Raw genomic sequence first — 24310 nt, forward strand, 5'->3', positions numbered from 1 at the left:
AAAAAGCTGTATCAATGGTTACTTAAGAGAAGTAAAATAAAATAACCATCAGTCCTGTTTCTGTTTATTCCTATGTATGTCTGTCTATTTTGATCACCTAGAAGAACTCTGGAGCAGGGGTGTTTGATGGAACTTTCTGCGGCAATGGGAAAGTTCTGTGTGTGCTATTCAGTACAGTAACTGCCAGGCTTGTGTGACTGCTGAGCATTTGAAATGTGGCTAGCGAGACTAAGGAACTGAATTTTTAATTTTGTTTCATTTCAGTCGATTTAAATGAAATTTAAAAAGCCACCCCGTCTATCATTCTTCTACCCATTGATAACCACTTGGAGTAGTTGTGTATTTTCTTTCATTATTCATGAGTGCTTCTTTAAAACCTCAGCTCATACTGTTGTAAGTGATGATCGCTAACACTTACAGGGCCCGGCACAGTGCTGAGTGCCTCACCTGCATTCTGTTGTAGACCATAATTTGTTAACATGCTGTTTTGTCACTTCATGTATGGTGAACACATTTCCACGGGCATGGCCTGGTCTCTGACCACATACATACTTTTTAGTGACTCTATAGAATTATATCAGATGGAAATACTGTTGTTATTTAACCAGTCCTCTTTTTATTGATTATCTAGCCAATTTCCAGTTTTATTATTGGAAACACACTTTAAGGAATAGCCCCGAACACACATTCGCCCACATCTAGGATTTTTCTCTAAAAATCTTAGAAGTGGGGGAGTTTCCTGGAGGTCCAGGGGTTAGGATTTGGTGCTTTCACTGCTGTGGCCCGGGGTTCAATCCCTGGTCAGGGAACTAAGATCCCACAAGATGTGGAGCGTGGCAAAAATATAAACAAACACTACAGAACGTAGTATTGTTTGTCTTTCATTTGTATAAAAAATAGTATGATGCTATTTGCATCCTTTAATAAAACAAATTAATTAATTGAAAAAATCCTAGAAGAGGAATTACTGCATCAAATTTCCAAACTGCCCTCCAGGTAACAATTCACAATCCTACCATCAATTCATGCGGATGTCCTCAGTAGATTCGATTTTATTCTAGGTATGTTTGCACACATGGCGAAGGCAGAAAGATTCGGATGATTCTGCTGAGTGAGTGACGGCCTGGTAGGTCGTACCCCAGTGGTACAATGGGCTCCATCTCAACCCAGAGACACAAAGAGGAGAGGTGTAAGGCTCCAGGCAAATGGGGAAGGAGGGCTGAGGACTGACCTCCCCCCTCCCCTTGGCACCGGTTGCATTTCTGTTAGTCGATGTGCCCATTTGGGGACGCCATATTTGGAAATGGTTACAGATAAATTGGAATAAATTCAGTTTAAAAAGTGATTAAAGGGTCAGGAAATAGAGTCAATGAGGAAAGATGAAAAGAATTGGATTATCTGTCCTGGAGGAAAGGAGGCCAATTAGTGACCTAATTACTACCTTAAAGTTATAAAGAACGTGAAAGAGAGTGTTTTCTTCAGTATTAATGGAGTATTGAATAAGAAGGATACATCATATTAAAACTGGATTTTTTCCAGTTGGATACAATGAAAAGGCTTTCAATGCATTATCTCATTTAATCTTTTTTTTTTTTTACATCTTTCTTGGAGTATAATTGCTTTACGATGGTGTGTTAGTTTCTGCTTTATAACAAAGTGAATCAGTTATACATATACATATGTTCCCATATCTCTTCCCTCTTGCATCTCCCTCCCTATCCCACCCCTCTAGGTGGTCACAAAGCACTGAGCTGATCTCCCTGTGCTATGCGGCTGCTTCCCACTAGCTATCTGTTTTACGTTTCATAGTGTATATATGTCCATGCCTCTCTCTCACTTTGTCACAGCTTACCCTTCCCCCTCCCCATATCCTCAAGTCCATGCTCTAGTAGGTCTGTGTCTTTATTCCTGTCTTACCCCTAGGTTCTTCATGACGTTTTTTTTTCTTAAATTCCATATATATGTGTTAGCATATGGTATTTGTCTTTCTCTTTCTGACTTACTTCACTCTGTATGACACACTCTAGGTCCATCCACCTCATTACAAATAGCTCAATTTCGTTTCGTTTTATGGCTGAGTAATATTCCATTGTATATATGTGCCACATCTTTATCCATTCATCCAATGATGGACACTTAGGTTGTTTCCATCTCCGGGCTATTGTAAATAGAGCTGCAGTGAACATTGTGGTACATGACTCTTTTTGAATTATGGTTTTCTCAGGGTATATGCCCAGTAGTGGGATTGCTGGGTCATATGGTAGTTCTATGTGTAGTTTTTTAAGGAACCTCCATACTGTTCTCCATAGTGGCTGTACCAATTCACATTCCCACCAGCAGTGCAAGAGTGTTCCCTTTTCTCCACACCCTCTCCAGCATTTATTGTTTCTAGATTTTTTGATGATGGCCATTCTGACTGGTGTGAGATGATATCTCATTGTAGTTTTGATTTGCATTTCTCTAATGATTAATGATGTTGAGCGTTCTTTCATGTGTTTGTTGGCAGTCTGTATATCTTCTTTGGAGAAATGTCTATTTAGGTCTTCTGCCCATTTTTGGATTGGGTTGTTTGTTTTTTTGTTATTGAGCTCTATGAGCTGCTTGTAAATTTTGGAGATTAATCCTTTGTCAGTTGCTTCATTTGCAAATATTTTCTCCCATTCCGAGGGTTGTCTTTTGGTCTTGTTTATGGTTTCCTTTGCTGTGCAAAAGCTTTGAAGTTTCATTAGGTCCCATTTGTTTATTTTTGTTTTTATTTCCATTTCTCTAGGAGGTGGGTCAAAAAGGATCTTTCTGTGATTTATGTCATAGAGTGTTCTGCCTATGTTTTCCTCTAAGAGTTTGATAGTTTCTGGCCTTACATTTAGGTCTTTAATCCATTTTGAGCTTATTTTTGTGTATGGTGTTAGGGAGTGATCTAATCTCATACTTTTACATGTACCTGTCCAGTTTCCCCAGCACCGCTTATTAAAGAGGCTGTCCTTTCTCCACTGTACATTCCTGCCTCCTTTATCAAAGATAAGGTGACCATATGTGCGTGGGTTTATCTCTGGGCTTTCTATCCTGTTCCATTGATCTATATTTCTGTTTTTGTGCCAGTACCATGCTGTCTTGATTACTGTAGCTTTGTAGTATAGTCTGAAGTCTGGGAGCCTGATTCCTCCAGCTCCGTTTTTCATTCTCAAGATTGTTTTGGCTATTCAGGGTCTTTTGTGTTTCCATACAAATTGTGAATTTTTTGGTTCTAGTTCTGTGAAAAATGCCAATGGTAGTTTGATAGGTATTGCATTGAATCTGTAGATTGCTTTGGGTAGTAGAGTCATTTTCACAATGTTGATTCTTCCAAACCAAGAACATGGTATATCTCTCCATCTGTTTGTATCATGTTTAATTTCTTTCATCAGTGTCTTATAATTTTCTGCATACAGGTCTTTTGTCTCCTTAGGTAGGTTTATTCCTAGATATTTTATTCTTTTTGTTGCAATGGTAAATGGGAGTGTTTTCTTGATTTCATTTTCAGATTTTTCATCATTAGTGTATAGAAATGCCAGAGATTTCTGTGCATTAATTTTGTATCCTGCTACTTTACCAAATTCATTGATTAGTTCTAGTAGTTTTCTGGTAGCATCTTTAGGATTCTCTATGTATAGTATCATGTCATCTGCAAACAGTGACAGCTTTACTTCTTCTTTTCCGATTTGGATTCCTTTTATTTCCTTTTCTTCTCTGATTGCTGTGGCTAAAACTTCCAAAACTAGGTTGAATAAGAGTGGTGAGAGTGGGCAGCCTTGTCTTGTTCCTGATCTTAGTGGAAATGCTTTCAGTTTTTCACCATTGAGGATGATGTTGGCTGTGGGTTTGTCATATATGGCCTTTATTATGTTGAGGAAAGTTCCCTCTATGCCTACTTTCTGCAGAGTTTTTTATCATAAATGGGTGTTGAATTTTGTTGAAAGCTTTCTCTGCATCTATTGAGATGACCATATGGTTTTTCTCCTTCAATTTGTTAATATGGTGTATCACATTGATTGATTCGCGTATGTTGAAGAATCCTTGCATTCCTGGAATAAACCCCACTGGATCATGGTGTATGATCCTTTTAATGTGCTGTTGGATTCTGTTTGCTAGTATTTTGTTGAGAATTTTTGCATCTAAGTTCATCAGTGATATTGGCCTGTAGTTTTCTTTCTTTGTGACATCCTTGTCTGGTTTTGGTATCAGGGTGATGGTGGCCCTGTAGAATGAGTTTGGGAGTGTTCCTCCCTCTGCTATATTCTGGAAGAGTTTGAGAAGGATAGGTGTTAGCTCTTCTCTAAATGCTTGATAGAATTCGCCTGTGAAGCCATCTGGTCCTGGGCTTTTGTTTGATGGAAGATTTTTAATCACAGTTTCAATTTCAGTGCTGGTGATTGGTCTGTTCATATTTTCTATTTCTTCCTGATTCAGTCTTGGCAGGTTGTGCATTTCTAAGAATTTGTCCATTTCTTCCAGGTTTCCCATTTTATTGGCATAGAGTTGCTTGTAGTAATCTCTCATGATCCTTTGTATTTCTGCAGTGTCAGTTGTTACTTCTCCTTTTTCATTTCTAATTCTATTGATTTGAGTCTTCTCCCTTTTTTTCTTGATGAGTCTGGCTAATGGTTTATCAATTTTGTTTATCTTCTCAAAGAACCAACTTTTAGTTTTATTGATCTTTGCTATCGTTTCCTTCATTTCTTTTTCATTTATTTCTGATCTGATTTTTATGATTTCTTTCCTTCTGCTAACTTTAGGGGTTTTTTGTCCTTCTTTCTCTAATTGCTTTAGGTGCAAGTTTAGCTTGTTTATTCGAGATGTTTCCTGTTTCTTAAGGTAGGATTGTATTGATATAAACTTCCCTCTTAGAACTGCTTTTGCTGCATCCCATAGGTTTTGGGTCATCGTGTCTCCATTGTCATTTGTTTCTAGGTATTTTCTGATTTCCTCTTTGATTTCTTCAGTGATCTCTTGGTGATTAAGTAGTGTATTGTTTAGCCTCCATGTGTTTGTATTTTTTACAGATCTTTTCCTGTAATTGATATCTAGTCTCAAAGCGTTGTGGTCCGAAAAGCTACTTGATACGATTTCAATTTTCTTAAATTTACCAAGGCTTGATTTGTGACCCAAGATATGATCTATCCTGGAGAATGTTCCATGAGCACTTGAGAAAATGTGTATTCTGTTGTTTTTGGATGGAATGTCCTATAAATATCAATTAAGTCCATCTTGTTTAATGTATCATTTAAAGCTTGTGTTTCCTTATTTATTTTCATTTTGGATGATTTGTCCATTGGTGAAAGTGGGGTGTTAAAGTCCCCTACTATGAATGTGTTACTGTCGATTTCCCCTTTTATGGCTGTTAGTATTTGCCTTATGTATTGAGGTGCTCCTATGTTGGGTGCATAAATATTTACAATTGTTATATCTTCTTCTTGGATCGATCCCTTGATCATTATGTAGTGTCCTTCTTTGTCTCTTCTAATAGTCTTTATTTTAAAGTCTATTTTGTCTGATATGAGAATTGTTACTCCAGCTTTCTTTTGGTTTCCATTTGCATGGAATATCTTTTTCCATCCCCTCACTTTCAGTCTGTATGTGTTGGGTCTCTTGTAGACAGCATATATATGGGTCTTGTTTTTGTATCCATTCAGCCAATCTGTGTCTTTTGGTGGGAGCATTTAGTCCATTTACATTTAAGGTAATTATCGGTATGTATGTTCCTATTCCCATTTTCTTAATTGTTTTGGGTTCGTTATTGTAGGTCTTTTCCTCCTCTTGTGTTTCTTGCCTAGAGAAGTTCCTTTAGCATTTGTTGTAAAGCTGGTTTGGTGGTGCTGAACCCTCTCAGCTTTTGCTTGTCTGTAAAGGTTTTCTCCATCAAATCTGAATGAGATCCTTGCTGGGTAGAGTAATCTTGGTTGCAGGTTTTTCTCCTTCATCACTTTAAATATGTCCTGCCAGTCCCTCCTGGCTTGCAGAGTTTCTGCTGAAAGATCAGCTGTTAACCTTATGGGGATTCCCTGTGTGTTGTTTGTTGTTTTTCCCTTGCTACTTTTAATATGTTTTCCTTGTATTTAATTTTTCACAGTTTGATTAGTATGTGTTTGGCATATTTCTCCTTGGATTTATCCTGTATGGGACTCTCTGTGCTTTCTGGACTTGATTAACTATTTGCTTTCCCATATTGGGATGTTTTCAACTATAATCTCCTCAAATATTTTCTCAGTCCCTTTCTTTTTCTCTTCTTCTTCTGGAACCCCTATAATTCGAATGTTGGTGCATTTAATGTTGTCCCAGAGGTCTCTGAGACTGTCCTCACTTCTTTTCATTCTTTTTTCTTTCTTCTGCTCTGCAGTAGTTATTTCCACTCCTTTATCTTCCAGGTCACTTATCTGTTCTTCTGCCTCAGTTATTCTGCTATTGATCCCTTCTAGAGTATTTTTAATTTCATTTATTGTGTTGTTCATCATTGCTTGTTTCATCTTTAGTTCTTCTAGGTCCTTGTTAAATGTTTCTTGCATTTATTCTATTTCCAAGATTTTGGATCATCTTTACTATCATTATTCTGAATTCTTTTTCAGGTAGACTGCCTATTTCCTCTTCATTTGTTAGGTCTGGTGGGTTTTAATCTTGCTCCTTCATCTGCTGTGTGTTTTTCTGTCTTCTCATTTTGCTTATCTTACTGTGTTTGGGGTCTCCTTTTTGCAGGCTGCAGGTTCGTAGTTCTGGTTGTTTTTGGTGTCTGTCCCCAGTGGCTAAAGTTGGTTCAGTGGGTTGTGTAGGCTTCCTGGTGGAGGGGACTGGTGCCTGTGTTCTGGTGGATGAGGCTGGATCTTGTCTTTCTGGTGGGCAGGTCCACGTCTGGTGGTGTGTTTTGGGGTGTCTGTGGCCTTATTATGATTTTAGGCAGCCTCTCTGCTAATGGGTGGGGTTGTGTTCCTCTCTTGCTAGTTGTTAGGCATAGGGTGTCCAGCACTGTAGCTTGCTGGTCGTTGAGTGAAGCTGTGTGCTGGTGTTGAGATGGAGATCTCTGGGAGATTTTCTCCGTTTGATATTATGTGGAGCTGGGAAGTCTCTTGTGGACCAGTGTCCTGAAGTTGTCTCTCCCACCTCAGAGGCACAGCCCTGACGCCTGGCTGCAGCACCAAGAGCCTTTCATCCACACAGCTCATTATAAAAGGGAGAAATAGTAGAGAGAGAGAGAGAGAGAGAGGAAGGATGGAAGGAAAGAAAGAAAGAAGATAAAATAAAGATAAAATAAAGTTATTAAAATATTAAAATAAAAAACAATTATTAAGAAAAAAAATTAAGAAAAGAAAAACAGATGGATAGAACCCTAGGACAAATGGTGGAAGCAAAGCTATACAGCAAAATCTCTCACAGAAGCATACACATACACACAAAAAGAGGAAAAGGGGAAAAAATAATAAATCTTGCTCTCAAAGTCCACCTCCTCGATTTGCGATGATTCATTGTCTATTCATGTATTCCACAGATGCAGGGCACATCAAGTTGATTGTGGAGCTTTAATTTGCTGCTCCTGAGGCTGCTGGGAGAGATTCCCTTTCTCTTCTTTGTTTGCACAGCTCCCGGGGTTCAGCTTTGGATCTGGCCCCGCCTCTGCATGTAGGTCGCCTGAGGGTGTCTGTTCTTCGCTCCGACAGGACGGGGTTAAAGGAGCAGCTGCTTCGGGGGCTCTGGCTCACTCAGGCCGGGGGGAGGGAGGGGCACGGAGTGCGGGGCGAGCCTGCGGCGGCAGAGGCCGGCGTGACGTTGCACCAGCCCGAGGCGCGCCGTGCGTTCTCCCGGGGAAGCCGTCCCTGGATCCCGGGACCCCGGCAGTGGCAGGCTGCACAGGCTCCCGGGAGGGGAGGTGTGGACAGTGACCTGTGCTCGCACACAGGCTTCTTGGTGGCGGCAGCAGCAGCCTTAGCGTCTCATGCCCGTCTCTGGGGTCCGCGCTGATAGCCACGGCTCGCGCCCGTCTCTGGAGCTCCTTTAAGCAGCGCTCTGAACCCCCTCTCCTTGCGCACCAGGAAACAATGGTCTCTTGCCTCTTCAGCAGGTCCAGACTTTTTCCCGGACTCCCTCCCGGCCAGCCGTGGCGCAGTAACCCCGTGCAGGCTGTGTTCACGCCACCAACCCCAGTCCTCTCCCTGTGCTCCGACCGAAGCCCCAGCCTCAGCTCCCAGCCCCGCCCGCCCCGGCGGCCGAGCAGACAAGCCTCTCGGGCTGGTGAGTGGCGGTCGGCACCGATCCTCTGTGCGGGAATCTCTCCGCTTTGCCCTCCGTACCCCTGTTGCTCCACTCTCCTCCGCGGCTCCGAAGCTTCCCCCCTCCGCCACCCGCAGTCTCCACCCGCGAAGGGGCTTCCTAGTGTGTGGAAACCTTTCCTCCTTCACGGCTCCCTCCCACTGGTGCAGGTCCCGTCCCTATCCTTTTGTCTCTGTTTATTCTTTTTTCTTTTGCCCTACCCAGGTACGTGGGGAGTTTCTTGCCTTTTGGGAGGTCTGAGGTCTTCTGCCAGCATTCAGCAGGTGTTCTGTAGGAGTTGTTCCACGTGTAGATGTATTTCTGATGTATCTGTGGGGAGGAAGGTGATCTCCGTGTCTTATTACTCTTCCGCCATCTTCCCCTCATCCTCCAGATACTCTTTTTTTACATTCTTTCCCATTATGGTTTATCACAGGATATTGAATAGAGTTCCCCGTGCTCTACAGTAGGACCTTGTTGTTTATCCAACACTTTTGAATAAATAAGACCAATTTCACCACTCAGCCAGCCCACCTGTCTGTTCTGTGGGTAGATTCACACACATGTGGGATGAAAGAGCAAACAATAGTTATCGCAGCACCATTTGCAATAACAAAAAACGGCAGGGTGGAAACCAACTCATATCCACTAATAAATCAGGGTTAAATCCATGAAGTTCTTTCCATACAATGCAATGCGATGCACTCATTAAAGTTCAAAAAGGTAGCTCTTATGTGAATAAGATACGGAATAATCACAAGCATATCGTGTTAAGTTACGTGGAAATAAATGAAGAGCAACAGGTGGGGGCCATTTATTCCGAGCCTGCCCGGCCTCTATCACGTGTGTCTGGGCAGAGACTCCAAGGCAGGCAGAAGAGTGGGAGGTTGTAGTGGACCCAAGGAAAGGTTTCAGGTGGGCCCTGGCTGGAGGCTGCTGGCGTGGGGGGGCTGGAAGCAGGCCAGCCAGGAGCAGTGCGTCCTGTGTCTTTGGTTACGGGGACGTATTTGGCCTTCTCTCGCGGGTCCCAAGTTGGAAGCAGGGTCAAAAATCGGGGACGTCTTATTTTTCGTGTCAGCAGCATCTTCTCTAGAGAAGAGCTGCTTTTGTTTGAGTCAGTGATGGCCAGCGTAGAAGCCCGTGGACGCCCGGATTAGCGAGCTCTGCATAATGAAAGGGGGACGGGGAGAGACTCAAAGGTAGAGTGGAGAGCGGGCAAACGGAGAGAGCGAGACCCCAGGACTGGCCACCGAAGGACAACGTTGAGAGAAAACAAAAACATGGAACGGGGATTTAACTAAGCTGGTTGCTGTGAAGTGTGGGAGGGCACATCCTCTCATCCATTTCCCTGTGAATTTTTAAGGAAAATCGGCACTGCTCAGCCGTGCTTTGTACGTGGGCTTGCTTTGGGGAGGGGCTGCAGCGCAGTCAGGGTTGCTATGGGAACAACCTGGGGGCCACCGTGGGAGATTAGACACATAAAGTGATGCCACGACGCGTTCTTCTCAGGTAATGCTATCTTAAAGCAAGCCCTGCCTTTGTGGAATTTCGTGTCTGCTAAGTTACTGTATTTTCCTTAGTCGTACTTTGGTTTTCAGGTAACGTTATCATTTCAGTAAAACAGTGTCTGTGGACAAGAAAAAGTCTATAGGGGTAATTGGGATTAGAACGTAAAGGAATTTATAATCAGCCAGAGGCCATGTGCAGGGATCATCTCTTCCAGAAAGTTCTTAAGGCGCCAGGCTTTTAAGATAAGCAGTGGCACAAAATATCCAAAATGATGAATAGCCTGGGAACGTCACCATCCCTCTGAGTTTCTGTGAAGGCGCGATCTTGCTTCGTCTTACTGGTACCTTGCGTGAGCCTCTCCTTGAGGATATGAGCTGGGTCTCCTGAGGTCCTCCACACATTTTAGTATGAAAATAAAAATTGCTTAGGATGCTGGGATAAGATTTATCCTCCAATATGAGTTTTCTCCTTCTCTTAGTATTATACCCACATTTTGGCTGGGGTACATGCCTGCCAAGAAGAAAAACTACACTTAACCTTCCTTGCATCTGGGATGGCCCATGGGATAGAAGCAGGATTGGTGTCCACAACTACCTAGAAATGTCCTTAAAAAGAAGAAACACACCTTTTCCTCCCTTCTTTCTTCTAGCTAGCTGGAATGCATATGTGATGGCTGGAGCTACAGCAGTTATCTTAGCCTTGACATGATATCTGTTATGCTGAGAATCAAGGCAGAAGGATCTGGGTCCCCGACATGTGGCATCCCATTCCAGTCCATACCACTTATATGGATTAAATAGATTCCTTTGATTATTGACAAACTGCCCTCCGTTGATGGGGGAGGTGCTCAGGGGCAAGGAGGTGTACAAAATCAGATATTTTGATATGAACTTGCATGTAATAGGGGCTCAATATATTATTGTTATATGTGAATTGGGGGAAAGATGAAAATTCCATAGAATGAGCATTTGGGAAAGAGTGAATATCCCTCTTATAGAGATGAAAATAAAATGCAGGGCTGTGGAGGCAGACCAACTCCAGCCAAGACTGAATGCTGTATTTAGGGGAAAATAAAGCATAGTCTAAAACAGTCGCCTCCATCAGCAGGTTGCTGGCAGTGCAGCCCACCACCCACCCACCCCTCCTTGACGACAGCTCACAATAGCCCCAAGCACGCCGTCCATTGTTCAGGAGTAATCTCTGCCCGTAGAGCTGTTCTCGGGCAGACGTGGCTGAAAGGCTCGTTACCACCGTTAGACACGGGTCTGCCGGGTCTCTGAACACACCCAGTAAGGATAGGGATCAGAGGCTAATTGCGGGAGCTCAGGGCAGCTCTGCAGGGTGCCACCTGGTCCTCCTCCGCCCTCCTGCTGTGCTCCTCCACCACAAGGAGTCGGGTGGGCCCGCCCAGGCACAAACGTGACACTCATTGTCCCGTGGAGCCTGCAGGGACTGCTTTGAGGGTTAGTTTTTTGCAGAACAGGGAAAAGTCACTGCCCCGCACACGCCCTCTGGAGAAACACTGCAGTGTATTCGCTCTGCCAGCCAGCTTTGCGTGGGGACCAATAGCCAGTTCCTGGAACCGTCTGAAGACACTGCAAGAGGCCCGTGCAGGGGCTGCATGCTGTCAGAGCACAGTCTGGAGGCACACAGGGCCCTGAAATAGCTGAAGGGGCCTAAAGCCAGCATGTGTCTCCCGGGCAGGCCTCCCAGAGTGGAGCTGGCTCATTAGAGGCAGTTTGCCTGGCTGGGTAAACTGATGTGGATATTGATGTGGGAGGGGCATGAGGAGAGCTCGTGCTCCTGGAGCCCCCATTCCACCCAGGGAGTGGAGGATGCTTCTGCCTCTCAGGCTCCCGAGGACTCTGTCACAGGTGACCACATCCCTCCTGCAGGCTGAATTTGGTACCAAGACTGATCTCTCTAAAGCACATCGGTCTGGCAGTGTAGCAGCAGACAAGTGACACTCATAGGTAGCATGTCATGGTCTCAGGCTTAATAAAAGCTGCAGGACTCATGCCGTGGTTCCAGGACTTTGTCCATTTCACCTACATTTTCAACAGTATTGGCATAATTGCTTATTATCTTTTTAATGATGGTGGGATCTTTAGCATAAATCCCCTTTATAATTCCTGACATTTTGTTTTTTCCTTTTTGTTTTAACAAGGGGTTGTGATTTAATCTTTGGCTTTCTAGATCCTCTTTTGCATGTTTATTGTTCTGAGTCATAAATTTTGGCTTTTATCCTTATTATAAAAGCCACTTTACTTTTTTTGGCTTTATTTTCCTGTTCTTTTTCAAACTTCTTGAGATAGACTCTTAGTGCATTGATGTTTAACATTTATTCTTGTCTAATAGAAGCATTTAAGGCTATAAATTTTTCTTCAAGCATGGCTTTAGCTGCATCCCAAAAGTTTTGATATATACTATTTAAAAATAATTTAACTTAAAAATACTTTCTAATTTTTATTATGATTTCTTCTTTGTCCCATAGGTTCTTTAGAAAAAGTACTGTTTAATTTCCAATCAAATACGCTTATCTTTTTGTTATTGATTTTTAGCCTAATTGCATTGAAGTGAAAAAAGATCCTCTATTAGATTTTAATCCTTTGAAAATGTTGAGATTTAAACAGTTCAGCATATGATCCATGTGTCACTATGTCCTGAAAGACTGTATTTTGCAGCTGTTGAGGGCAGTATTCTGCATTTGTTCATTAGGTTACGTTTGCTAATAAGGCATTGTTCATACCGTATTATACATTATTCTATATCATTACTAACTTTTAAATACATTTCTTTTGTTATTGTCTGAGAAAAGGATGTTCTAATCTCCCACAGTGATTGTGAATTTTGCTTTATATATTTTAAAGCTATATTATTCTGTGCACATAAATTAAGAATTATTGTATCTTTCTGGAATGTTAAAACTTTTCATTATTATGAACTATCCCTCTTTATCTATGACAATACTGATAATGCTTTTTCATCCTAGGACATATTATGTCTAATATTAATAGAGCGATATTAGCTTTCTTTTGGTTAGTGTTTGCATGCTCTTTTTGAACCCTTTTCTTTTGAATTTGCTGTATCTTCCTTATATTTTAGGTGTGTCTCCTGTAAACAGCCTGTAGCTGGGTTATGTTTGTATCCAGTCTGGGAAACTTTGTATTAATTAGAACATTTATCATGTTTACAATTAATGATCCTGTATATTATAGATTACTTTTTTTTTTTTTTTTTTTGGCGGTACGCAGGCCTCTCACTGTTGTGGCCTCTCCCGTTGCGGAGCACAGGCTCCGGACGTGCAGGCTCAGCGGCCATGGCTCACGGGCCCAGCCGCTCTGCGATATGTGGGATCTTCCCGGACGGGGCACGAACCCGTGCCCCCCGCATTGGCAGGCGGACCCCCAACCACTGCGCCACCAGGGAAGCCCTATAGATTACTGTTATCATGTCGTTTTATTATCTCATTTTTATTATCTCCTTATACAGTTTCTCATACTCCTCTCTAGTGGTTACCGTGGAGACTGCAACAACAGTCCAGATGTGTCAAAGTCCAATAGTCACTGGTTGGTCTGCTTCTTTCTGCTGCGCTCTGCTTTCTGTCCCGTCTTTGTCCTCTGCCCTGGACTGTTGAATGTATTTAACCAGGTGTCCTGGCTGGGCCAGAGCTGAGGCTCAAACTGTCCAGCAAGTAGAGTCTGTGCTTCTTCAGGAATCTCTTTATGGCCCTAATTTGCAGCTGGGGGCAAACACCGACCTTTGTCTACAACTGCCACCCAGACGTCTACAGGCCCATGTGACATACATGACGGGTGGAAGACCGATCAGTTTTCCGTGAGCGCTGTTAAGCCTCCCAACAAAGAGTGCGCCACGGGACGGGGAGACCGGGCAAAACACACAGGCCCCCTCCAGGTCAAGTTTCCAGAGGGTGTGGTACTTAGACCCACCCTCACCAAGACACCTGGCCACACTCAGGGTGTGGCCCGAGGAGCAGGAGCAGCGGACTCTGGGATGCGCGGGGGCCCCTCCCCAAGGTGCCATCAGGGTGGTAGGTTCTCTTGTGTCTCTGGGTGTCACTGACTGGGAGAAAACTGCAGGGCCTGACATGCAGGCAGAGGAAGATCTGGCCTACCAGGTGGAACACGGGTGGCCCTGCCAGTCCTCCACGAAGGGTGGGTGGCACCTGGCCTCCTGTGCAGGGTGCCCAGAGTCACCCAGGACCGCTGCGTGAGGCCTGATGTCAGTGTTTGAATGATTGCTTTCAGACCAGCGGAGAAGCCAGATCCTTGGGTGGTTTGTGGAAAAACAACAACAACAACAACAACAACAACCCAAGTAGGGAATGTTTGTCCTAGAGATTGTAAGTTAGGGGCTTGGAAATCGCCAGGCCGCAAGCTTCTCGACTTGAAGCCACAGACTTGAGGCGGACGTTCTAGACAAAGCTTCCAGGAATCTAATCAGAATCACACTGAGTGCCCGTCAGTCATTTTTCTGTAAATGTCTGCCCCTTAAAGACAACGTCTTGCTTGGCTGTGACATCTCTCAACGCACCCGTGTCACAGCCGCCCTGGTGAAGCTCGTTTCTGGATAAGAAGGTCCCTCAAAGCCGCTGCGAAGTCATCGGCTCCCAGACCCTCACAGCTGTCCCCGGAATCTCACTGAGGGACGTGGGGACCTGGGGCACACATCATGGTGCCCAGAAGTGCCAGCCCCTCCGTGAGATCACACCAGCCACAGGAGGCAGGAAGCCTGTGGGTCTGAGCCCAGGTGCTGGGGGCGGGCAGAGCCTTTGCCCCAGAGGAGACGGGTGAACAGACTGCAGGTGTGACAGACGCAGGCTGATAGCTTTGAAGCTGCCCCCCTGCATCTGTTCACGGCTGGTCAGGAGCCCCCTGTGGTACGTGATGCCTGTGAGACATTCGAACCACAGGATTTCCTCCCAGCCTGTGCAGGACCCTCGCCCTGGCCCCAATCCCTAAATACCAGAAACACCCCACGCCTGTCTTCCCCTGCAGTCTCAAGACATTTGGGGACCTGCTTGGGAAGCCTGCCCGCTCTCCCCAGGAAGCCTCCTTGGGTGAGTAGAGAACCTTCTACACCTGCTTGGCGTGTGTGGGGTTCATCGTTTAAACGCCTGGGGCCAGCTTCAGATGAGACCCACCCTGGTTCCACAGGTGCCCCCAGCGTGGCCACAGGGAGCATGGCCTTGGGCTCTGGATTGTTAACTAATGAAATTCAACTGTGAGTGGGGATGCAGGTGGGCCCCTGTCCCCACTGAACTGTGCACACAGCTAGGATCGGGGGCCAAGTGTGCCTCAGAAGACATTTGCGTAAAGCTTTTAATTAAATTCGCTGGCTGATAAGGTCATTACACAAGGAATGCTGCTGCAAACCTTTAGGGGAGCCCATCCTAACCCCCCTGCAAGGCCTTGCGTCCTGTGGCGATCAGTCAGTCTGCTAGGGCTGCCGTAGCAAAGTCCCCCATGTTGGGGGGCTCAAAGCAGCAGACATCTTTCCCTTGTGGTGCTGGAGCTGATAGTCCAAGGGCAAGGTGTTGGCAGGGCTGGGATCCCTCTGAAGGCTCTAGGGGGGGACCGTTCCTTGCCACCTCCAGCTCCAGGTCACCCTGTGTTCTACAGGGCGGCATCCTTGGACAGGCGTGAGGAGGGCGCCCATCCTGATCTCTAAGGAGGTCCGACGGGAAGGTCTGCCCCTGACACCCCTCTGCTCTGCCCAGCTACAGGGGCTCCAGCACGCAGAGTGGACCGGCCAGCACCCTCCCCTTGCCGAGTGGCCTCCTGAGGAAGCTGCCCACGCCCTGTCTGGAGGCTTCTCTACTGAGTTTGGCCATGGCTTTAGGGAACCGTGCAGCAGAATCCCAGCTCTGGCCCCACACGCCTAGGAACTCGGGGCCTGCTGGCCCCCAGACGAACTGGAACCCTCCTCCTGCATTTCAGCACTGACTAGAGCAAGGCTTCCACAGGCTTCTGAACGCAAATCACGGTAAGAAACATGACACCTCACAACCCTCTACACACGTACACTAATTGTTCTGTTTCTTTTTGCCGATGCTGTTTATGACCCAGCAACTCGATTTCACACCTAATAGGTTGCAACTCGCATTTAGAAAAATACTAGACTAAGGAATTCATACCTTGGGAATCTGTTAAGTCAGCGAGAAATTTTGAGTCCCTCCCACACGCCATGCCGGCTGGACACCTAATACATAGTGCTGAGCTAAGAGGAAATAATCCCCGGCCTCGGGAAGGATACGTTTTACAGGAAGATGGGCGTTCAATAAACAAGTACATTTGTAACCGTGAGTTGTATGAAGGGCTTGGGAGGAAAGAGCAGGAGAAGGGGACAGTTAGGCTGATGTGATCGGTGAAAGCGGCTCTCCAGGCAGACGGAACTCCGTGTGCCGTGGACCTAGGACAGGAGGGAACTCGACAAGTTCAAGGGTGAAAACCAAAAGCCAGTGGTGCTGAGCGCAGTGAGCCTGGTGGACACTTCAGGTGGGCGGCAGCCAGAGGCTGCAGAGCTGCCCCACCCAGTGAGGGAGCGGCGGTCACGGGCACCGCTGAGTGTTGGAACGTGTGTTGAGATGTGTCGTTCCTGGAAAATATACCAGGATTTCCAAGACTTAGGGAAAAAACAATGTCAGCTATCTCAGCAACTTTTTATATTGATTTCGTGTTGAAATGATATTATTTTGGATATACTGTATTGGGTTAAATATATTATTGAAATTCATTTCACTTTTTTAAAACTTTGCAATGTGGCTTCTAGAAATAGAAAATTATACATGCGGTTGGCCTTTGTGGTTTGCGTTAGAATTCTCTGCAAGGTGCTGCAAATAACAGAGGTGTAATCAGGGAGGTTATGAAACGACCTGGCCACTCTTCGAGAGACAGATTTCAGGAAGCAGAGTGACACAGAGACTAGTGGGGTGGGGACGCCCCACCCGACAGAGGGAGAGGGAGGAGAGCGCTGACCTGGGTAAGGCGGGGCCGTGAGGACGGAGGGAGGGGACAGCGTCCAGATGTGTCTTGGGGGGCGTGTTCGCGGAACCCAGCACCTACCCTGAGCGTCGGGAAAGGAGCCTGTGGCCACCTCCTTAGTCTTATGTGTGTGGCACATAAATCTTGCCCATGTCCCTTAGCGGCATTATTAGCAGAAATATTGCCATGTCCCTTAGCCTGTTTTGGTACGTGTGCCCGCTAGAGCCACCCACTATACCTGTGAGATACGGGCAGATCCCTCATTTTAGCGTTTATGTCAAGAATGGGAGCATTTCTGTTTTGAGCCAGAGGGCAAGGGATCTAATATCCGACATCTCGATCATTCCTTCAAGAGTTTCGTTCATTGCACAGGATCAATATTTAATGTAACTTCATCAGTTATTAAAGCTCTGATTCTTTAAAAACAATGATCTGCCCTCTCCTGCCATGGAATTCAGTGACACCGGAGCCCCGGGAGCCTGTGATGCTGGTCACTCTGTGGTAGTGATGGATTCCCTTCTTCTGCAGGTACATTCTTCTCTTTGTAAAACTGCACTTGATTGGGACAAACGCATGGATGATGTTTTGAAAAACGACCCAAACTCAGCTTTTGGGAGAGAGTAAGATCTCAATATAACCAATCTTCGCAAGGAAGAAAGACAGGAAAGTAATAAGTGACCCAAAAGAACACTAGGGTTTGGGACAGGAAGGGCCAAGGGCTCCCCAAATAAGGGGCTTGCTCGGTTGAAAGTGCTAGTGATGGGATCACCTCCCAACATGGTCCCAGGAGTCACGATGCTGGGGTTTCAAATCCTCATTCTACCTCTGTGACACAGGCACGCGAACTCCATCCTCAAAACAGCTCCCCCTTCCCTGTGTTCCAGATGGGGAAACTGAGGCACGGAGAAGTTAACATATGCAGAGAACTTAGAAGATGGCTCAACACGTGGTGAGTCCAATATAAATGGTAGTTATTCGAAAACTGGCAGTTGGCTAAGGGCTATGCACGAGATGAATAGGGTTCATCTCCTAAACTATCAGCAACGGTAGCAAGGTTGCAGGATGCAAGGTTAACACACAAAAGTCAACCACTTTCCTATTTACCAGCACAACCTGGGCATTGGGACTTTCAAAATCGCCCCAGTTGATTCTTATATACAGCCAACATTGGGAACCCTGGCTCCAGGGCATTAAGGCACCCCTGACCCACCCACCGAGGCCTGATGAACAGGTGGCTTTAAATGATCATAATATCAGGTTTGCATTATGCTAAGAAAAGTCCGCTATCTTGCTATTTTGCTATCCCAATCGTCATACCATTGTACTGCATGGCATGATTTGGAAACTTAATGAGAACTACTTTCTTAGTCTTAATTGGATTCCAGGTTACATTAATTCTTTATAAAAATCTCTCAATATATTATGCTTACTAGGCCAGAAATATTTTGTTCACACTGCATTTTAAACATGAGAGAGAGAGGGAAAAAAGGAAAGAACAGAGCAGATAGCTCACTTTAAAATACTCTAACAGGCAAAAGCAGCCTTTCACACACGCCAGCGTGGCAGACATGGATTTAGTCCCAGCCTTGTTGTAGAAACAAGACTTCTTTTTGCAGGAAATGGAAAACAGCAGCCCAGGAAGCAGCGTGACTCAGGGCTCACGACCTGCCCAGCTGGAGACACACCCCTGCCGAGGCCACCTAACCTCTTTGAGCCCCTGTTTCCTCAGGTCAGGAAAGAGAAGAAACCAGCTTTCACTCCCTGTGTGGGGCAGGTGCTGGCCCAGGCGCCTGTGTTTACAACTTAACGAGATAAAGTATAAGATTTGCTTTAACTCAGGCGAAATGGAGGCCCAGGCACCTGAAGTAAATCGTCCAAAATCACACAACCAGGAAAGGCAGAGACAGGACTCAAAGCTGGGTACCTCTGAGTGCAAAACCTTTCTGTCTACATCACTCTGGCTTAGCAATTCCAACTGAGATAAACAGTTCAGACCTGAAGACACCATGCCAAGCGAAATAAACGAGACATAAAGGGACAAATGCTGGGTGACTCTGCTGACATAAGGTGCCTGGAGCAGTAAGAGCACAGAGACAGAAGGCAGGATGGTGGGTGCTGAGACCAGGCATGGCGAGAAGGGAAGTTAGTGTTTAACGGGGACAGTTTCCGTTTGGGGGATGAGACACTTCTGGAGACGGAGGCCCAGGGATGCGGACGTACACGATGCTGTTCCGCCGTCCACTTAAAGGTGGCTAGGATGGTAAATTTTATGTTATGAGTATTTCACCACAATAAAAAAAGATAAAATATATTTAAGAAAAAAACAGGTGCCGAGAAATGAGCAAATAGAGGGATTGAGATCCACTTTAGGGCATGAAAAGCAGTGGAATGCCTAAGCCCATGACTGCCAGCCCAGCAGCTGGCTCCTCCCACCGAAGGCTGAGACCAGGGATTCGTCCTCCAAGGCGGGAGGGAGAGGACACCCAGAGCTCCTGATGTCAGGTGCCTGGTGACCTGGGACAGCTCCTCAGTAACTTTTCTAAACCCCACCAGGAAGCCAACGGCATCAGTTGCCATGAGACGCAGTAAGACGCGGCTTTGCTTCAGGCTTACCCCCTCATCCCAGGGGGAGGACGATCCAGTGGCCAGGGGCAGACGTGCTCTACCGCATCCTGCAGGGGTTCATCCACTGGGGGCCCGACTCAGCAACGGCCCCACCCCGGACCTACTGAATCAGAAACCCAGGGAGGGACCCCGGCCATCGGGGCTTTAACATGCCCCCCAGGTGAGTCTGATGGACGCTGGTGTTTGTTTGAGGACCAGCCGCGTGTCTCACTCCCCATGAGGGAAACACAGTCACCTGTGTACTCACGGAATCGCCAGCAGAGCTTTTAGAAAACATTAGAAACAGGGAGACGGGAGGGCTGTCGTGACAAATGTAGACTCAGTGTGGACGGTCTCAGTGACAGTGGCAAACGTTGCCAGAGTGGCCAGGACAATGTGGTCAGCGGTTCAAGACAGAGACGGGCCTCGTAACGCTGGTGACCGTCCTGAAAAGCCAGGGAGATCAGGGTCTGTCCTCAGAACAGGGCAGATGAGGGAAGGAAAAGTGGGACCTTGTAGAGGAGGCGCCGGGCAGTGTACGAAGCGCACCGGAGTGAAGCCCAGTGAGGTCGCACAGCACCCAGATCGCAGGGGGCCGAGGGACAGGGCAACAGCCGCAACGCTGGGGGTAAAAGTCACAGACCGTTCTTCCCAAGGCCACACGCTCGTTATCACACCTTGAGCCACACTGACAGCGAGAAGCCCCTCACACAGTCCCGTGTGGGCAGCAGGTGCGTCCCTGGTGGGCACACCGTCAGCGGCCGATGCTGTGTGCTGTCGATCGTCCTATTGTGGCCTCACCCTTCACCCCTGATCTACTGGATCTGGAAGCAGAGAGGGGTCACTTTCACTTTCTTCCAGCAGAATATTAAAATTCTCAAGGCAGGACTTATGCTGGTGAGACTTGTGTGTTTGGGACTTGCTGGCCCTCATTCTCTTGGAAGGGGATCCTGAAGCATCTAGGGTTGCACCCCTGCTCGCACTATGATGGACAGGGTGTCGAAGGGCTGTCACCTGAGGCCACATCAGGGATTACAGGAGCTGGGCCGAGGGTCACCTGAGGTGAAGGTCAATAGGTCATACCTTATAATCCAGAAAATCCAGTTTCATGTTGCTCTCTCTTTTTTCCTTCAATCTTCCTGAGGCTTAGAGAAAGGCTTCTCTGAAGTCCAGCCTGGTCTTAGTCACACTCTGGGGATATGAAGATACAGTCATAAGTCCCTGCATGGCTGAATAAGTATAAGAACGCATACAGGTTAAAAGTGAAAGGATGGAAAAGATACATGATGCAAATCTAGTCCTAAGAAAACTAGAGTGACTATTTTTTTAAATTAATTAATAAATTTTTTTTGGCTGCGTTGGGTCTTCGTTGCTGTGTGCAGGCTTTCTCTATTTACTGCAAGCAAGGGCTACTCCTCATTGCAGAGCACGGGCTTTAGGCGCACGGGCTTCAGTAGTTGTGGCACGTGGGCTCAGTAGTTGTGGCTTGCGGGCTCTAGAGCGCAGGCTCAGTAGTTGTGGCGCACGGGCTTAGTTGCTCCATGGCAGGTGGGATCTTCCCAGACCAGGGCTCAAACCCGTGTCCCTTGCATTGGGGTTGGGGACATGGGTTCCGCTGCACCACCAGGGAAGCCCCTAGAGTGACTATCTTAATGTTAGACAAAGTGGACTCCAAAACAAGAAAAATCTAGAAAAAGTACTTCAAAACATTAATTTTGCTTACAAATCTGCAGTTTTGGCCGGCAGATCTCAGAGGGTGGATGTCCCTGCCCCAGCAGGTGTCAGCTGTGGCAGTTCATGGTGGGGACTCGAGTCCTCTGAAGGGATCTTGCCCACTCACGGGGCTGGCAGGTGCTGCTGGCTGGGACTGTGGCTGGGAGGGGAAATGGAGTTGACAGACCCAATCCACTCTGTCTTCCACAGATGCGTTTGGCTGCAAGGAAAGAGGCTTAAATTACTCAAAGAACAGTGGCTGAGATTATAAGGACTTTGCTGTGGAGGGAGGGAGTTGCGGGGTGAAGGAATTCAGAGGCTCAGTGAATCCCAGGCTCTTGTCCAGACCTGGGAAGGGTCTGATGTTTTATCTACTTGCAGAGTCACTGCTTCATGAACACTGGCTGCCACGGCTCCTGACTTCACACAACAAGATCTCAGGATGAGAAGGGAGACAACCAAGGTCTCTTCAGGCTAAACTGAAATCCAGAGCTGGAGAACTGACATAGTCTTGAGTGAAGAAAATACAGGTGAATTACTGATACTGGTCCGCAAGCAAGTCCATTGTTTTATCAGAAGGTCAGTCTCTTCTCACAAGCTCCACGCTGACTGCTCCCAGGTTCCAACGCGAAACCACGGCTCCATTGGTTCTGTTTCTCCAGGGAATGCTGACCAGTACGGGGACACGAAGACAGCAACGGTTCTGTATCCGGGCAGGCTCACCCTGTTTCATCCCTATTTCTCTGGATGGTGGGAAGCGTGCATCAAGCCCGAGTAGCCACAGGACTCGGGAGACCTGGCCCCAGGGGACCCTCCCTCTCACAGTAGGACGTTCGCCGGGACCCTCGGCTTCAGCTCTGTCCCGCAGGTCGGGGCTGACTGGCAGGAGGAGGGAGCAGGTCGGCCTCAGCCAGGCTCTCGGAAATGGGGCTCCCCCTCCACTTGCGTGTTCCCAGGCCAGGCAAGGTCAGGTGACACAGGGACAGGCCCTCTTGCCTCTGTGCCTGCCTTTCTCTGCTGAGGCTTCTCACCAAGCACACGTGGCAACATAATCCTTCTCACAACACCAGCCTGCCCAGAAGCTTCGGCCCTTAGCGCACCTCGGTTGGAAGACTTTACTGCGCAGAGTGAACGAGGCCAGGCCCCCAAGATGCAGAGCTGACGGGGCAGGGAGACGGGGAGTGCGCTCGCTGGGAGCCCAGCCACGCGGAGGGTTTGCGTGGGCAGTAGATCAGGGTCGAGGGCAGAACTGAGGTGTCCACCTCCTAGAACCTGGCGCCGAGAACCCGTGGGACTGGTGGATGCAGGGCGACTTCCTGCCGACGCCTGTCCAGGTCAGGACGACCTCCACAGGTGGGTCTTGGCTTCAAAAGAGACTAGAGGGGCTTCCCTGGTGGCGCAGTGGTTGAGTCTGCCTGCTGATGCAGGGGGACACGGGTTCGTGCCCCGGTCCGGGAGGATCCCACATGCCGCGGAGCGGCTGGGCCCGTGAGCCATGGACGCTGAGCCTGCGGGTCCGGAGCCTGTGCGCTCCTCAACGGGAGAGGCCACAGCGGTGAGAGGCCTGCATACCACAAAAAAACAAACAAAAGAGACTAGGACTTAGAGATAATCTCATCTCACCCACCGTGCCCTCCACGGAGCTGTGTTGTCACTGAGACAGCTCAGTTGAGATTTCCACACTGTGACGTGTTTAGAATCAAAGCCACTGATTCAGGAGAAATCCTCCGAAACCTTACATGGAACAAGCCCGCCTGCTCCGTTCCTTTGCACACGTACCCTAACCTCCAACACCAGAGGGCCAGTTGGTATGTGCGCGTTTCCCTCTACTTCTGGGAGAAAAGAAAAGTACTCAGAAGTCTTCAGCAAGGTGAAGCACAAAACCAGAGAGCCGTAATGAACCTGCTGGCAGGAAGATTACGGTGGATAAAGGGGTTTCTCAGACCCAAGTCGGTAACTAGCAGAGGTGAAGACTAATTCATTCTTTCACTTGAGGTGCCTTTGCACGTTCAGCTGCTGAGTCCGGGAGACTCAGGGTCCCCTCCCCCACAGTGTAAGCGGTCCTCCTCCCATCGGTCCGACGGGGACGGGATGTGGGGGCCAGGGAGGGGAGGGAAAGGGGACGGGGATGCACACGACGAAGCGCGGCCAGAATCCTCCCTCTGCGTCCTCGGAGGCCAGCCCTCCCTCCCTCCCTCTCTCTCCAGCCCCCAAGAGGGCCTTCAGGGTCCCAAAGCACAGGTGCAGGTAAGTCTGTGGCTTTCCTCCTCCACCCAGCCCCCATCCCAGCCTGTCCATGGGCCACGGCAGCCTCAGCTGGCCGTTCCAGCTTGCTCTGGCCTCAGTTTCTCTTTCACAACAGCCTGGCTGCTCCGAACGTGGAACTTACTTACTATGCTTCTGTGACGTCTGTGTTTGAGTCCGCGGCTCCGTGGAGCACAAGATGCTGTGGGGAAAAGCTTCCAGGTCAGGGAGGCGCTCACCGGCCGGCTGCTCGGTCTGAAGTGACAGCCGCCTCCACTGAACACGAGCTCTGTCCACACAGCCCCCAACCCCCCATCGAGGTCTCTTAAAGTGTCCTTCAGGCCCACCAGGCAGCGGGTAGAGAGCAGACGAGGGCGACGTGACACAGCATCCTGCCTGAAAGGACCCGCCCACTCAGACCCACGTCTGGATGCAGAACTGACGGCCTGCAGTTGGAGGAGGGCGATTTAATACCTGCTCCTTCCAGGTGGGCGTGAGGACCCAGGCCGGGCACCGACACCACCCCCCCTCCCAGGCTCCATCAGGGGCACGTTCCGTGCGGTAGGAAATGCCTATTTTCAGGCAGAAATAGCCTTGGGAAGCAGACGTTTTGGGTTAGAACACTCTGATTGCATACCCTACACTCAGAAGGCTCAGCTGGAGGGCCGGGAAGCCGGTGGGCTCCAGACCCCGGGGTGGAGGACGGGCCCAGCAGCAATGTCCATCTGCACTGGGCAGCTGGTCACCTGAGGGCCGGGGATGACAAGGCAGATGGGAGGCCCCGCAGGGGTGCTGAGGGACCCTGTGTCGGGTGATACCTCATCCTGCTCCTTTCAGACACGCCCAGGCAGGAAGCTTCCAAGGTGCTCAAGGCAGTGCTGACCCCCTGTGGAAGGTCCCTGCACTTCTCCGTGAACTAGCTTCCCAGCCAGCTGGTTCCCGACAGCACGTGTAGCAGCAGCGCT

This window comes from Hyperoodon ampullatus (genome assembly GCF_949752795.1).
Source record: "Hyperoodon ampullatus genome assembly, chromosome: 16".
Classification (NCBI taxonomy): Eukaryota; Metazoa; Chordata; class Mammalia; order Artiodactyla; family Ziphiidae; genus Hyperoodon; species Hyperoodon ampullatus.